The sequence below is a fragment of the Acromyrmex echinatior genome, chromosome 8 (genome assembly GCF_024713525.1).
Source record: "Acromyrmex echinatior isolate Ae372 chromosome 8, ASM2471352v2, whole genome shotgun sequence".
NCBI classification, from domain to species: Eukaryota; Metazoa; Arthropoda; class Insecta; order Hymenoptera; family Formicidae; genus Acromyrmex; species Acromyrmex echinatior.
Window position 1 is genome coordinate 14,991,338 of NC_141859.1, and position 14,231 is coordinate 15,005,568.

General features: G+C 32.1%; 1 long non-coding RNA gene across 1 annotated transcript; it reads left to right on the forward strand.

Moving 5' to 3' along the window:
* The first annotated feature begins 12,327 nt into the window (after positions 1-12,327).
* LOC147908878 (uncharacterized) lies at positions 12,328-13,197 on the forward strand. The gene is made up of 2 exons (XR_015545965.1): positions 12,328-12,768; positions 12,861-13,197. It is a non-coding gene; the product is annotated as an uncharacterized LOC147908878 (long non-coding RNA).
* The last annotated feature ends 1,034 nt before the right edge of the window (positions 13,198-14,231 follow it).

Genomic DNA, 14,231 nt, shown 5'->3' on the forward strand with positions numbered 1-14,231 from the left:
AGAGTTATGGAGGTTTATGAGGAGACGAGATGTGTTGTGAGAATAGGGGAGAATGTATCAAAGGAATTTTGGGTGGAGAAGGGGGTAAGGCAGGGTTGCCCAATAAGTCCGACCCTGTTTAACATATATATGACGGATATTGAGGAGGAGTTAAAGAAAGGGAAGGGAGGGATTAGGGTGGGAAGTGATAAGGTGTAGTCGATAGAGTATGCGGATGACATTGTGCTGCTAGCAGAAGAAGAGGAAGGATTAAGAGACATGATAAGGAGAGTAAAAAGGTACATAGAAGGGAAAAAGTTAGAATTGAATGTCGATAAGTCTAAGGTGATGGTGTTCAAAAATACGAGAGGAAGGGAGAAAGAGATTCTGGTGGTGGGGAGAGAAAAGGATAGAGGAAGTGAAAGAATATAAATATTTAGGGTATGTGATAACGAGACATGGTGGGGATAAAGAACATGTGAGAGAAAGGGTAAGGAGAGCTAGAGTGGCAATGGGATGGGTATGGAGTTATGGGGAGAGAAAATTTAAGGGCAATATAAGATGGAGGCTAAAACTGTTTGATAGTATAGTGAAAGGAATTTTATTTTATGGAGTGGAAATATGGGGATACAGAGAGTGGAGGGAGGTGAAAGCGATACAAGATAAATACCTGAAGTGGATCCTAGGTTTAGAGAAAGCAATACCGGGGTATATAGTATGGGAAGAGTTAAAAAGAAATAAACTGAGAGTGGAAACGGGATGGAGGGCAGGGAAGTTTGAAGAAAAATTAGAGAAGGGAGAGAGAGGGGATATTGGGAGGATAAGTATGATTGAGAAGAGAAAGAGTGAAAGAGAGAATGATAGGAGTGATTGGACAAGAGAGTTTGGAGAGGGGGAATTATTTATGGAGAGGTGACATGAGTGAGGTAGCTATGAATGAAGGCGGAGAGAATAAGTGGGAGCGCTTGAGGGAAAGAGATATAGAAGTGGACGTACAAGAAAGAGAAGAGAAAGTGAAAGCGTCTAGGTCTTGCGCGAGTTATAGGAGAGTGTATGGGATACCAATGTATATAAGAACGTGTAAGAGGAATGAAGGAAAAAGACTAGTGAAAATAGCGAGGTGGAGATGCGGGAATGAAGAGAGGGGGTATAAGTTTTGGTTGAATGAGGAGGAGAGGAAGTGCAGATTGTGTGCAAGAGAGAGAGAGAATGTGGATCATTTAAAGTATAAGTGCGAGTATGTGAGGGAGAAAGGAGAAAGAAATATAAATATAGATGTTTTAAATGAGGATGGGAGAGGAATTAGATGGATGAAGATGATAGAGTGAGTCAGAGGAGAGAGAGAGAGAGAGAGAGAGAGAGAGAGGAGAGAGAGAAAGTGAGGGAGTGAGTGAGAGAGTGAATAGTTTTAAGCCTGCGCAAATGTGTCATGGGTGTAGATGTAAGATATAATGTTTTAATTTTGTAATATAAGTAAAAGGAAGTCTTTGTAAGCACTTAAGGGTGAAATGCAATAAAAACTACTACTACTACTACTACTACTACTGTCGATAAAAAATATAATAATAAATTAAAAAAAAGATTTCTGCGTTTTACAATATTTTTTCTAATTTTGTTCATATAATTTTAACATTAAAAAAACGTTTCTTTAAACGTTTTTTTAATATTAAAATTATAATTGAATAAACGTTTTTTAATGAAAAAAAGAAGACTTTTCTTGTTATTTTAATCATTACAATTAATTATTAATCGTTACTTTCATCATTAAAAAATTTTCATCAAATCTTAAAAAAGCGTTTTTTTAACATTAAAAAAACATGTCCTTGAAATATTAAAAAATTTTTTTTAGTATTAAACAAACTTTTTTTTAGTGTTTGAATTAACGTTTTTTTTAATGAAAAAAGGGACTTTTTTCTTTATTTTAAACATTTTTGAAAACATTCTTTCAAACATTTTTTTCCTCATTGGGTTAGTGATTAGGTTGGAGACATTTCAATATTTCTTCATTCAGAGAAAGACGGCAAATTTTTTTAATGAAATCTCTGAAATACTCTAAAACTTAATTCAAAGAAAGCGGATCGAAGTCTTCAATATATCAGATAAATTGTAGTTTTGAAAAAGTAAAATTGCTTTTATTTCGCTAAGAAAATATACTTTAGCTGTATTCAGCAATGCAAATCTGAAGCGTCAGAGCTCTTTTTCTACAGTGCACGTGACATATTTTATAATATAAGAGTATTCCGACGCCTCAGATTTGCATTACCGAACGCAGCTTTTGTGAGCTATTTTTCTTACACAGGTAATAATATAAATAAAGCGAATAAAGTAGTCAACAATGGAGTGTTTGTAGCGAAAAATGTTTTATTAGACAAGCACAGAAAGATAATTTCAGATGTTTAATCATAAGATATTTCAAGCACTCACTATGTTAAGAATGATGGTTAGTAGCATTAAAATCCTTTATATTGTTATTTCTTATTCAATCTCAATGAAAATTGCAATACTCATAATATATGAGTACCAGAATTATAATAAAATAAAATCAAATTGCGAATTTCCTGAGAGCTGAATGTATTCTAAATAAAATTGTTCCCATATGTGTAATATTTTATTATGAGTGTATAGCAATTGCACACGAGCCAATTGCGCACAAGTCAATCACAGCGCTAGAAAAAAAACTTCCTACGAAGTCGTTATGACCGGCAATGAAAAATGCTACAGTGTGCAAGTGAACCACTCCCTTTTATTATATATTTGCTTTTAGACGATTAAGAGACAGTTCTTCTTTCAGAAGAGTAAGTTCTTCTTATTGCTCAATAGAGATATAAATCTCTATTAAGCAATAAGAACTTACATCGACTTATGATTATTAAATGATGATTATTGAATTTTACGATTTAATTTTTTTAATTGTTTTCTAATCATAAAAGCAAGTATGTAATAAAATATTACACATACGGAAAAAATCTTATTTAGAATACATTCAGCTCTCAGGAGATTTGCAATTTAATTTTATTTTAATTCTGGCACTCATATATACTGAGTTTGCAATCTTCACTGAAATTGAATGAGAAACAACAATATAAAGAATTTTAATAATACTAATCGTCATTCTTAACATAATGAGTGTCTGAAATATCTTATGATTAAACATCTGGGATTACCTTTCTATACTTGTCTTTAATAAAACACTTCTTGCTACAAACACTCCATCGTTAACTATCTTATTCGCTTATTTATATTATTACTTGTGTAAGAAAAACAGCTCACAAAGTATATTTTCTTATTGGTAGATAAAAGCAATTATACTTTTTCAAAACTATAACTTATCTTATATATTGAAGGCTTAATTCGATCCGCTTCCTTTCAACTAAGCTTTGAAGTATTTCAGAAATTTCACTGAAAAAACTTTTGCCGTCTTTCTTCGAATGGAAAAATATTGAAATGTTAACCTACTAATCGCTAGGTTATTTGATAAAGAGAGATTTCACTGATTAAAACTGAGGTTACATCGGCCTGCTGTCAAAACACAATTCAAAAATACTATGATACATTTATAATCGCTGACGTAACATCCGATCGTATCAGATTTAAACAGACATGAATGTAAAAATAACTAAGGACGAAACGTGAATCCCTAAAATCGAACCCCAAGCATTTCTGCTATGAACATCATATTATGTAAAAAATTTATAATTTCATTTAAAAAAAAAATAGCGATGACTTTCATGACTTTCAAAAATTTGATTTTTTCATTGTCCTTCAGATCATTCTTCTGGTAAAAAAATTTCGCTGAAATTATTCTACATTTTGAAACATTTTAACGAAATTGCTGAAAATTTACTGAAATTTCACTGAAAGTGAATTTTTCAACTGACATACTGAAAAATCTAGAAACTGAACTGAAATTATTAAAATTTCTCTAAAATTTTGTTAAAATTTCTTTGAAATTTTTACTGAAATTTTTCTGAAATTTTGCTAAAAATAAGTTTTTCAATTAAACATCGCTGAAATTAAACTAAAATTTTTCTGAAATGCTGAAATTTTGTTGAAAAGTGTTCGTAGAATAATTTTAGCAAAATTTTTTTGCCAGGGTTCTTGTTTGAAATATTTTCCTTATAAGAAGCATAGAAAAAAAATTAAATGAGAACATTAAAATGATCTATCTTTCATACAACATTTTAAATTTTGTCTACATTTCTATTATTAATTATCAAATGTCAGTGTGCGAGTATTAAATCTTTATGTGTGTACATAATTTGTAAAATATATATACACAAAAATTACAAAATAGGATTAAATGTCAAAAATGAATAAAATGAGCATTTCATACTAATCATCTAACGATGCAGTTTGAATAAGCTGAAAATATATGAATATAAAAATAATTAATAAATATAATATATTTTAAAGGATACTATTGTGGTAGGTCCTCGAAAATGAATTGCTTGACATCTGGCAGTCGATTAAGTGAGCAACCACTACAGCTCTGAAAAGGAACATAATATAACATAACAATGACAATATTGTAATGATTTAATTTATACGAAATACAATCTTTCGATATGTAATAAGGTTTCGTTTAAAAGTAATTGTACACGTGTGACAGAACATGTTATAATTAATAATGTAAAAAAGTCGAACTTAAACGGTTTGAGTAAGTAATTATATCTTACTTATTGATTTAACTCAGATTACATTACCTCAACTCTCGCAGACGTGTAATAACTATCCGTAGAATTTGCGACAGAAACAAAGGAAAGTGTAAGTGTAAACACGAGTACGAAGGAACTAAAAATTACGGTGGCTGCCATGTTTGATGTTTAATGGAAAGCGGAAAATGTTGCTTGTAGTTTGTTATTGGTCTTTTTAGATCATTGACACTGGGTTTGTTCATTTTGGCTATGTTCACATACGGACATGATATACGAATACCTAGATGCGATTTGAGACCCTATAATCAGAGTCCGGAGAACGCGCAACCTCATCTGTGATTGGTCCTACATTTTTCTTCAATTTGCGCCAGTTTAAAATATATTTTCGTAGAAATGTATATTTACAATATAGAATTCATTAAAATTGTATAATATTATTATAGTTTAATTTATATTAATATTATTTTTGTGTCTTTTTCCTTTATATGAGAGGTATAGCATGAACAATGTAGGCGGACGAATTGTTAATGAACACTTTTATTATTTAATAAATGATAATGATGGCGTGTGTCTCTGCTATACTAATCACAGAACGAGCACGAATTGACAACCTAACTGAGCACGGACTCTACCAAAAGCTCGCTCGTGATTGGTCGGGATATAAAGTGCGTTTATACATAAGTGCGTTCATACATAACAATTATTAAATAATATTTCTCCATGATAATTCGTATACATATGTAAAAAAGAAGGTAAAAAAAAACGTTAAAAAGGGCTCGATTTTTATCTAAAAAGTAAGTAAAAAGAATAATGTTTTTTTTAGATTTTGATTTCCTGGATACAGTAAAATTATTAAAACGTTAGTATTTGAACAACACCTCAAAAATTAAGCGAGAATATTTGAATAAATATATCCGAGAAAAAATATTTCATATATAATTATATATAAAATATGTTAATATGTACAACATTTTTACCCTGTTTGTGCTTATAAATTTTTAGGTATACTTCAAATGCAACGAACTTCTCAATTATTTTATCATATCTGGAAGATTAAAATTTACAAAAAACAGTATTTCTTTTATTTATATCTTTTTGAACAGAAATAGGTCTCTTTTTACCATTTTTCTTTTTTTCAATTAAATAATAAATAAATTTTATACAAACTAACAAACTAATTAAATTTAAATACAAATCCTGTCTGATACAAAATTTTTCATGCACGAATATATGTAAATATACAGGATGATCCAAAACAAGTGTTCCTGAAAAGACGTATCCCTGACCCTAATTTTAAGACTTTTCCTTTACGAAAATTTTGTCCAAGCTTTAGTTTTCAAATTATAAAAAAGAAATTGTATCACGGTCCACGTAGACCTGTCGGTCCGACAAGAGCGGCGCTCACAGTTAGTGCCATTACATAAAGCGCGGAAATGCGGAAACGGGGAAACACAGAAGACAAAATTAATTAAACTTTATTAGATTTCCGCGTTTCCGCGCGTTGTGCTGCGTGTTTTAATTTCCTAATATTACATGAAGCACAGTTTCCGCGGAAAAACGGAACGATATAGTGACAAATACACTTTTATATTTATTTTAAAAAATTGTATTCACTTAATTCATTGCAATTTTTATTAATATATGCTTATCTTTTCAGCTTATGTATTGAATACAAGTATTTTAATCAATACCGTTAAAAATTAATAATTTCTAATTCCCCGTTCCGCTTTTCCGCTCAAATTGTACTGCATGTAATATTAGGAGATCAAAACAGGCGAAACAGAACACGCAGAAATCTAGTAAAGTGTAATTAATTTTGTCTTCCGCATTTCCGCGCTTTTTGTAATGGCCCTTAGGATGCCTACCCATGTAGCAAAATAGCGTAACGCGGAACGAGAGCAGAATCAATCACAAGCGTTCCGCACCAATTGCAATTGGTGTGGAATGCTTGTGATTAGTCCTGTTCTTGTTCCGCGTTACGCTATTCCTCTGCATGAGTAGGCATCTTTAAAGCGAGCACTTTACGTGCGGGATGCATACTGATTGGATTCACACGTTTATAAAAACACGTTCATTCTCACCTCTATCTTCACGTTCTGTTCTCACATATCTTTGTCTTTTATATAAATATACTAATTTTAAATATACTAATATAATAAATATACTAATTTTAAATATATTAATGCAAAAAAAGGAACTAATTTTAAATATACTAATTTCGTAAAATTAAATTATAAATCAGAATGATGAAATTGAAATGAATATTGAACTTTTTGAAGTATCGAACTGTTTTTTAATTACACTAATAAAATTATTAGAGAAATGTAAAAGAGCGAAATTAGACAATAATTACGTGCGATAAAACTATTATTGACATATAAATCATACAATTATTTCAATATATCGAATTCTAAGAGTGTTTCTTACAATTCGACGTACTAAAATGCTTGTTAGACTTAATGTTAATAGGCGCGTCACACGCAATTATTGTCTAATTTCTCAATTTTACAAAAATTTCTTTAATAATTTTATCTGTGCTATTGTGCTCGTAACATTTATTACTTATGGGAAGTCTTATAAATGCAATCGCGCTTCTTAGTACTCAAAAAGTTATGAATGTTTAAAAAAAAATGTAAGCCAAACAACATTTTAAGAACTTATTATTTATTCATTCAATGATGCAACATCTCAAGATGGATCAGAGCTTACTCTCATGAGATTTTCGTAACGGATTATTTTTCAGAATTAGATTGTTAGCCTAATATCCAAATCCAGCCTGGGAGATCTATACATATATCCACTGATATTGATATACGGGACCTATAGTTTAACGCCAGATCCGAACAGCGCTGATCAAAAATCTCTTAACCACCAAATGGCGCTTGTATATATACAAAATTAATGATATTGTAATTTCTAATGCTATTCAAATGCGGAGGAGTTAGTCCCTTGTTTATACGTATACATGCCTTTAAAAATTTAATTCTAACCTTAATTACAATATTTTGTCTCGATAACTTGATAAAAATTTTATGTAAACTTTTTTTTAAATAAAAGTCTTTTTTTCGCTATATGCACTTCTATTCGGTATAAGTATATTTAAATTGTAAAAGATCAAACGTTATGTAATTGTACAAATGTATGCGTCAGTTAATTTTAATGTTAATTTGAATTAATATACAGTTCATACAAGAATTAGGTCATCAAATAATGATAGGTAATTTTTAATTATCGTTTTTATTCTTAACCGAACATTGAGAATGACTTAATGTAGGGGGTCGAAACATTTTTTTTTATAATTTTAATGTTTTAAAATATAGTAACTAACATATAGCTATTGCTCTAAGCCCTTTCTTTCATTTTATTAAATTTAATTAATTGAGCGTAAATATTCAAATTTATTCAAATTTATTTAAATTTATTATGTCGAATATAATAAATTTAAATATATTATGTCGAACAAAATAAATTTAAATATTGTTTAAGTATAAATTAACTATATTTAAATATCATTTTTGTAATATTAGAAATAGCTGAAATCTTTTTGATAATATTTCAATAATCTTTCAAGGTTTCATGTGCAAGTATCGCGGACATTTTGCTATTCCAGACCTGTCTCAGAAATGATGCAGATTTCGCAATTTTTATGAAATGTTTCACTTTTCAGTTGAAATATTTCTGAGATGTTTCTGAAAACTTTCGATGCTGTATGGGAAATGAATGAAAGATGTCACTAATTTGGAATTTTAAAAAATCTGTGCTATCGATCATGATCAAGTTCAGCTGTCGCTCTAGCATCCCCTTAACATAAATAATTATTACATAAATTAAACCTTTAAATCTAAATATCACAGAAACTAAGACTGTCACCTAATTGTTAAAGCAAAGTTAGGGGAGACCAGGGTCAATAACTAAGGGTAAGTTAGAATAATCGAGGCTACGTTATAAACAAATCGCACGAGACATAAACGTATCTGAACACACAGTAACGATTGCCGCTCAGTCTGTTGTAATATCTCGAGACGGACGCGTCTGTCGTAGAAATTATGCTACAATTTAAAAAAAATCGTACACGTAAGTAGTATTAGGTGTATAACTTTGCTTATACCTTTTTTGTATACAAGGAGCGTCCCAAAATTTTCCGAACTTTTGAAATAAAACAACAACGGTTTACTTTTTTTTTCAAATTCAAATTGTTTATTCAAAGTAGTCCCCGTCGGACTCAATACAACGTTTGGCACGATCTAAAAGCATTTCAAATGAGTGTTTTATGTCGTTCAAAGGCACGTCCTTCAGAATAGTGGTACAAGCCCTTTGGATGTCTTCTACGTCCACATACCGCTTTCCTTTCATGGACAAATGCATTTTGCCGAATAGGTAGAAGTCACAAGGTGCCATATCAGGCGAATACGGGGAATGGTTGATTGTTAAAATGTGATTTTTAGTCAAAAAATCAGTGACAAGTGTCGAACGGTGAGATGGCGCATTATCGTGTAACAAGCGCCAACTTCCTCCTTCGCGATATTCTGGCCGAATACGACGAATGCGGTGCACCAAACGCTTCAAAACGCTTACATAGAATACAGCATTAACTGTTTGGCCTGCTGGAACGAATTCTTTGTGCACAATACCCTTGGAATCATAAAAACAAATGAGCATTGTCTTCACTTTTGACTTCTCTAAACGCGATTTTTTGGGTTTTGGGTCGTTTCGCGCCTTCCATTCCGCGCTTTGACGCTTGGTTTCTGGATCGTATTGAAAACACCACGTCTCGTCACCAGTAACAATGCTATAAAGGAAGTTTTGGTCCTTTTTTGCTTCCTTAATAATGTCCTTTGAATGTTGAATTCGATGCATTTTTTGGTCGTCAGTCAACTTGTGTGGAACAAATCGTGCACAGACTTTTTGTAGGCCCAAATGTTCGGTCAAAATGCGATAAATCGTTGACTTGGGGATGTTCAATTCCATTTCCATGTACCTCACTGAAGATTTTGGCTCATGCTTGATGAAATTACACACAACTTCGATGGAATTTTCGTTAATTGTCGATTTTGGGCGACCTGTATGTGCGTCGTCATTTATGTCCTCACGACCGTTCTTGAATCGCGTATACCACTCATAAACACTGGCACGGGCTACACAATTATCACCATAAACTTGTTTCATCAAATTATGGGTTTCGGTAAATGTTTTACCAAGTTTAAAACAAAACTTAATATTGGCTCTTTGTTCGAAGTTCATTCTCGTACCGATGTATACAACATACTGACACTTGAGACGCCATAACTTCGTTTCCACTGAACCAAATGTCATGAAATTTTTACTGGAAGTCAGCTAGGGATGTACCTTTCAAACGCGCAATCGAACACACGGATGGCGCCACCCGACCTATCCCTATTGAAAAAGTTCGGAAAATTTTGGGACGCACCTTGTAGATGGCTTTAGCGGTAAGTGGTGATCGAAATAAATAGATCATAGACGTCACACAATAAACTTGGGCATCTGTCAACATAATCCCATAGAAACATTAGTCGATTTGTGTCTGCATCATAAAGTTATTCTTGATTGAAAATGACAGTTTACGAGCCAAATTCTTGTCATTTGCGGGAGGTTTTAATTTTCTGCTTCAATATGAAGAAATCTGCGGCTGAGGCTCATCGAATGCTCTCAAATATTTATGGTGAAGCCGCTATTAGTGAAAGAAGTGTCGTAAGTGGTTTCAACGCTTCAAGAACGGTGATTTTCACATCGAAGACCAGCATAGCGGTAGAAGAGAGAAGGTTTTCGAAGATGCAGAATTGAAGGCATTACTTGATCAAGACTCTTGTCAAAATCAAAAAGAATTGGCACGATCATTAGGAGTGACTCAATCAGCCATTTCAAAACGTCTCAAAGCCATGGGAATGATTCAGAAGTAAGGAAATTGGGTGCCGTACGAGTTGAAGCCGAGAGATCTTGAACGGCGTTTGTTTGCTTGTGAACAGCTGCTTGAAAGGCAAAGACGGAAGGGCTTTCTGCATCGCATTGTGACTGGGGACGAGAATTCATTACGATAATCTCAAGCGCAGAAAATCATGGGGAGTTCACGGCCATGCTTCCACGTCGACGGCCAAACCGAATATTCACGGCTCCAAGATCATGCTCTGTATTTGGTGGGACTAGCTTGGCGTAGTATATTATGAGCTGTTAAAACCGACTGAAACAATCACAGGCGATCAGTATCGAACGCAATTGATGCGTTTGAACCGAGCATTGAAAGACAAACGGCCGCAATACAACGAGAGACACGATAAAGTGATTTTGCAGCATGACAATGCTCGACCCCATGTTGCGAAAGTGGTCAAGACATACTTGGAAACGTTGAAATGGGAAGTCCTACCTCACCCGCCGTATTCTTTCCAGACGTTGCTCCCTCTGACTATCACTTGTTTCGATCAATGGCACACGACCTGGCTGACCAGCACTTCCGGTCTTATGAAGAAGTAAAAAATTGGATCGATTGGTGGATCGCCTCAAAAGATGATCAGTTTTTTCGACGACGGATTCGTATGCTGCCCGAAAGATGGGAGAAAGTAGTGGTCAACGATGGACAATATTTTGAATCACAAATGTATAACCAGTTTTTTACAATAAAGGCTCGAATTTCGGAAAAAAACGGTATAAGCAAAATCGTACGCCTTATATATTAATCATATATCTTTCTCATTAACGTAACAAAAATGAAAATGCAAAAATGATTTCAAAACATAAACATTGATGAGATATACAATAGTTTAAGACTTTCTGTGCGCTACATGTACCGTGTTCGTCGAAGTGATCCGCAAGAACACAGCGTAGTCTCGGGCGTTAGGTGCAAGATCAGAATATTGAAGATCTTATGTTCGATCCTGCTTTTTCCTTTTTTCATAATTTTTTTTTAATAATAACGTTATTATTAAATCTATTATTATTATATTATATTACTCCAAATATACTTTTTATAAAATTACAGAAATTATATACGTGTACTTCAATGTGCTCGAAATTAATTGCGCATTTCGGGCCGATTTCTGAAATGCTGCCTACTTTTCCTTCACAATCGCTTGACGCTTGACGGCCGAACCACTTACGCGCGGACGTGCATTTCAAGAACGTCATAGTATAAGGAACAGTATGCTGCGACCATACCTTCCAGCAAATTGTCATGAAAATAAAATAAAATAAAATAAAATATTTTCCTTTCTACATAATATTATATTTTCTTAATAATGGTGATTGAACATCATAATAACATAATGCATTTTACTGAATGTAATGTATTTTTAAAATATTACTTTATTATTTTTATGATACATTCAATTTCAAAGAGCTACTAATCACATTTTTGTGCCACAGAATGTAATATAGAATTTTAGTTTACCGCGTCATATATCTGGTCATCTATTTGTATTTTTTTTTTAATGGAATAAACCTGGAGAATGCATTTAAATGATGTATCAATAATAGAACTTCAAAGATAATAGAGCGTTTTTACAATAACGTAGATTTAGATACGGTGAACACTTTTTCTTAATTAGTCGCTAAGGAGAAGATAATGTGACCATGATATCGATTATGTATCTTTTTTCTTAGAGTGAAAAATAAAAATTTTTTGAATGATGTGTATATATATATATATATATATACATACATATATATATATATATATATATATATGCATACATATATCGTTTTGCGTGACGCTGTATGTGTTAGAAAACAACGGCGTTATACGAGTCAATCAGCTGTAACCAGTATGACCCGCGTTCATAGTATCGTTGCCGCGCAACAGAACTGTCAATTCAGTGTAGTATAGTAGTGATTTACACACAACCATATATATGTATGTGTGTGTGTGTGCATATTTATATAGTGTCCACAAAATAGAAAAAAATGTAGTAGCAGAATATTGTCTGCCTTTGGTAAGAGAAGGTTATGGGTGCTTTCTAACAAGCGACTCAGTACAATACAGTATCTCATTCTTGTATTGGCGAACAAGATTGTAATGATGCACCGTGTCACACTGTGTCTCTTGTTGGAAGGCACTCTAGAAGGTCAAAATTGCTTATTGTGTGTTTCTTGTTGGAACACACCCTATAAAGCAAGCATGGAAAAGGTTAGTATCTTTATATCGTTCGTGAAAATATCACTTTTATTTATCATACAAGTGATATAGTTATAACAATAATTTGCGCTTTGTTTAATTAGATCCAATGTCAGAGGCATTCATCGTGGGCTGACTATTTTTAATTTACTGTCAGAGGCGTTAATCGTAAGCTGGCTAGCTATAACAAAATGCCACAGCTGTAAACGTGCTTTGGCTAGTTATAGACAAATGTCAGAGGCGTTCATCGTGGACTGTTTTTAATTTATTGGCAGAGGCATTCGATTATCAAATTTGATGAAATACAATTACAGAACCAATTTGTAGAATTTTGCGTCTACATTTAAAGAAATATGAATAGATGCATTGTCATGATGGAATCAAAAGCTGATTGCTTGACATGATCGAAACAAAGAAACTAATAAAGAAAAAAAAATTGAATATCAGTAAACAGCTTCTTTGAAACCTTATAACTTTTGTCTGAAACATTTTTTCTAAAAACGTTATGTAATGGTCTTATAGCACAAGAATGGCCGTAATTCAATCATAGAAGAGAACGTGAATCATAGGTCAACATATTATATTTTGGCGTACTATGCATGCCGATACAAGTACAATTCACATTCTTTTACGATTATAATTATAGTCACTTTTATGTTCAGCTCCTAAATCCGGAGTCTTTTTTCAACCTATATAATATATATGTTATACAGATATAATATAGACACATTAATGAATATTAGAATTATATTTTATGTGCATTATGTTGTACACAAATTACATAAAATATATTTCTAATTCATATTCACATACGTGTGTAGCTACTTCATCTCTTTTTGTTACGTGTAAAAAAGGTGTACTGATGTCCTCTTTTTTCTACGTTCAATAAAAGAGATATATTTTTTTATGATCAAATATACAGATATTAGTGATACATACTTTTTCAATACCAGAATATACATACAACTAACATAAATCAAAGCTAACGAGAGTCAAACACAGATGATCAGACGTAACATCTTAAAAAAAATAATCAAATTACAAATTCTCTGATAAATCCTCATTTTATGTGTACGTATATATGCATTATATATATATATATTAGGTGTTGGAATTAATTCGTAGCGTTTTACAAGTGATGGGAAGTACTTTCATTAATGTATTTTTTAATGCTCATGTGAAATAAATAACATTCTTTCATTAAAAAACGCTACGAATTAATTCCAACACTACCTAATATATATATATATATATATATATATATATATATATATATATATAATATATGTATACAATTTTAATATTGCATATTCAAACATAAGGAATGCATAAATAGCTTAACATTGGTAACTTTTATCTGCAATATGTGTATGTATATTCACACATTATAGTATACATATATGCAATATTGTATATATGTGTATTATATTTACATACACCACTAATATTTTAACATAATTAACTTCTACATCTTT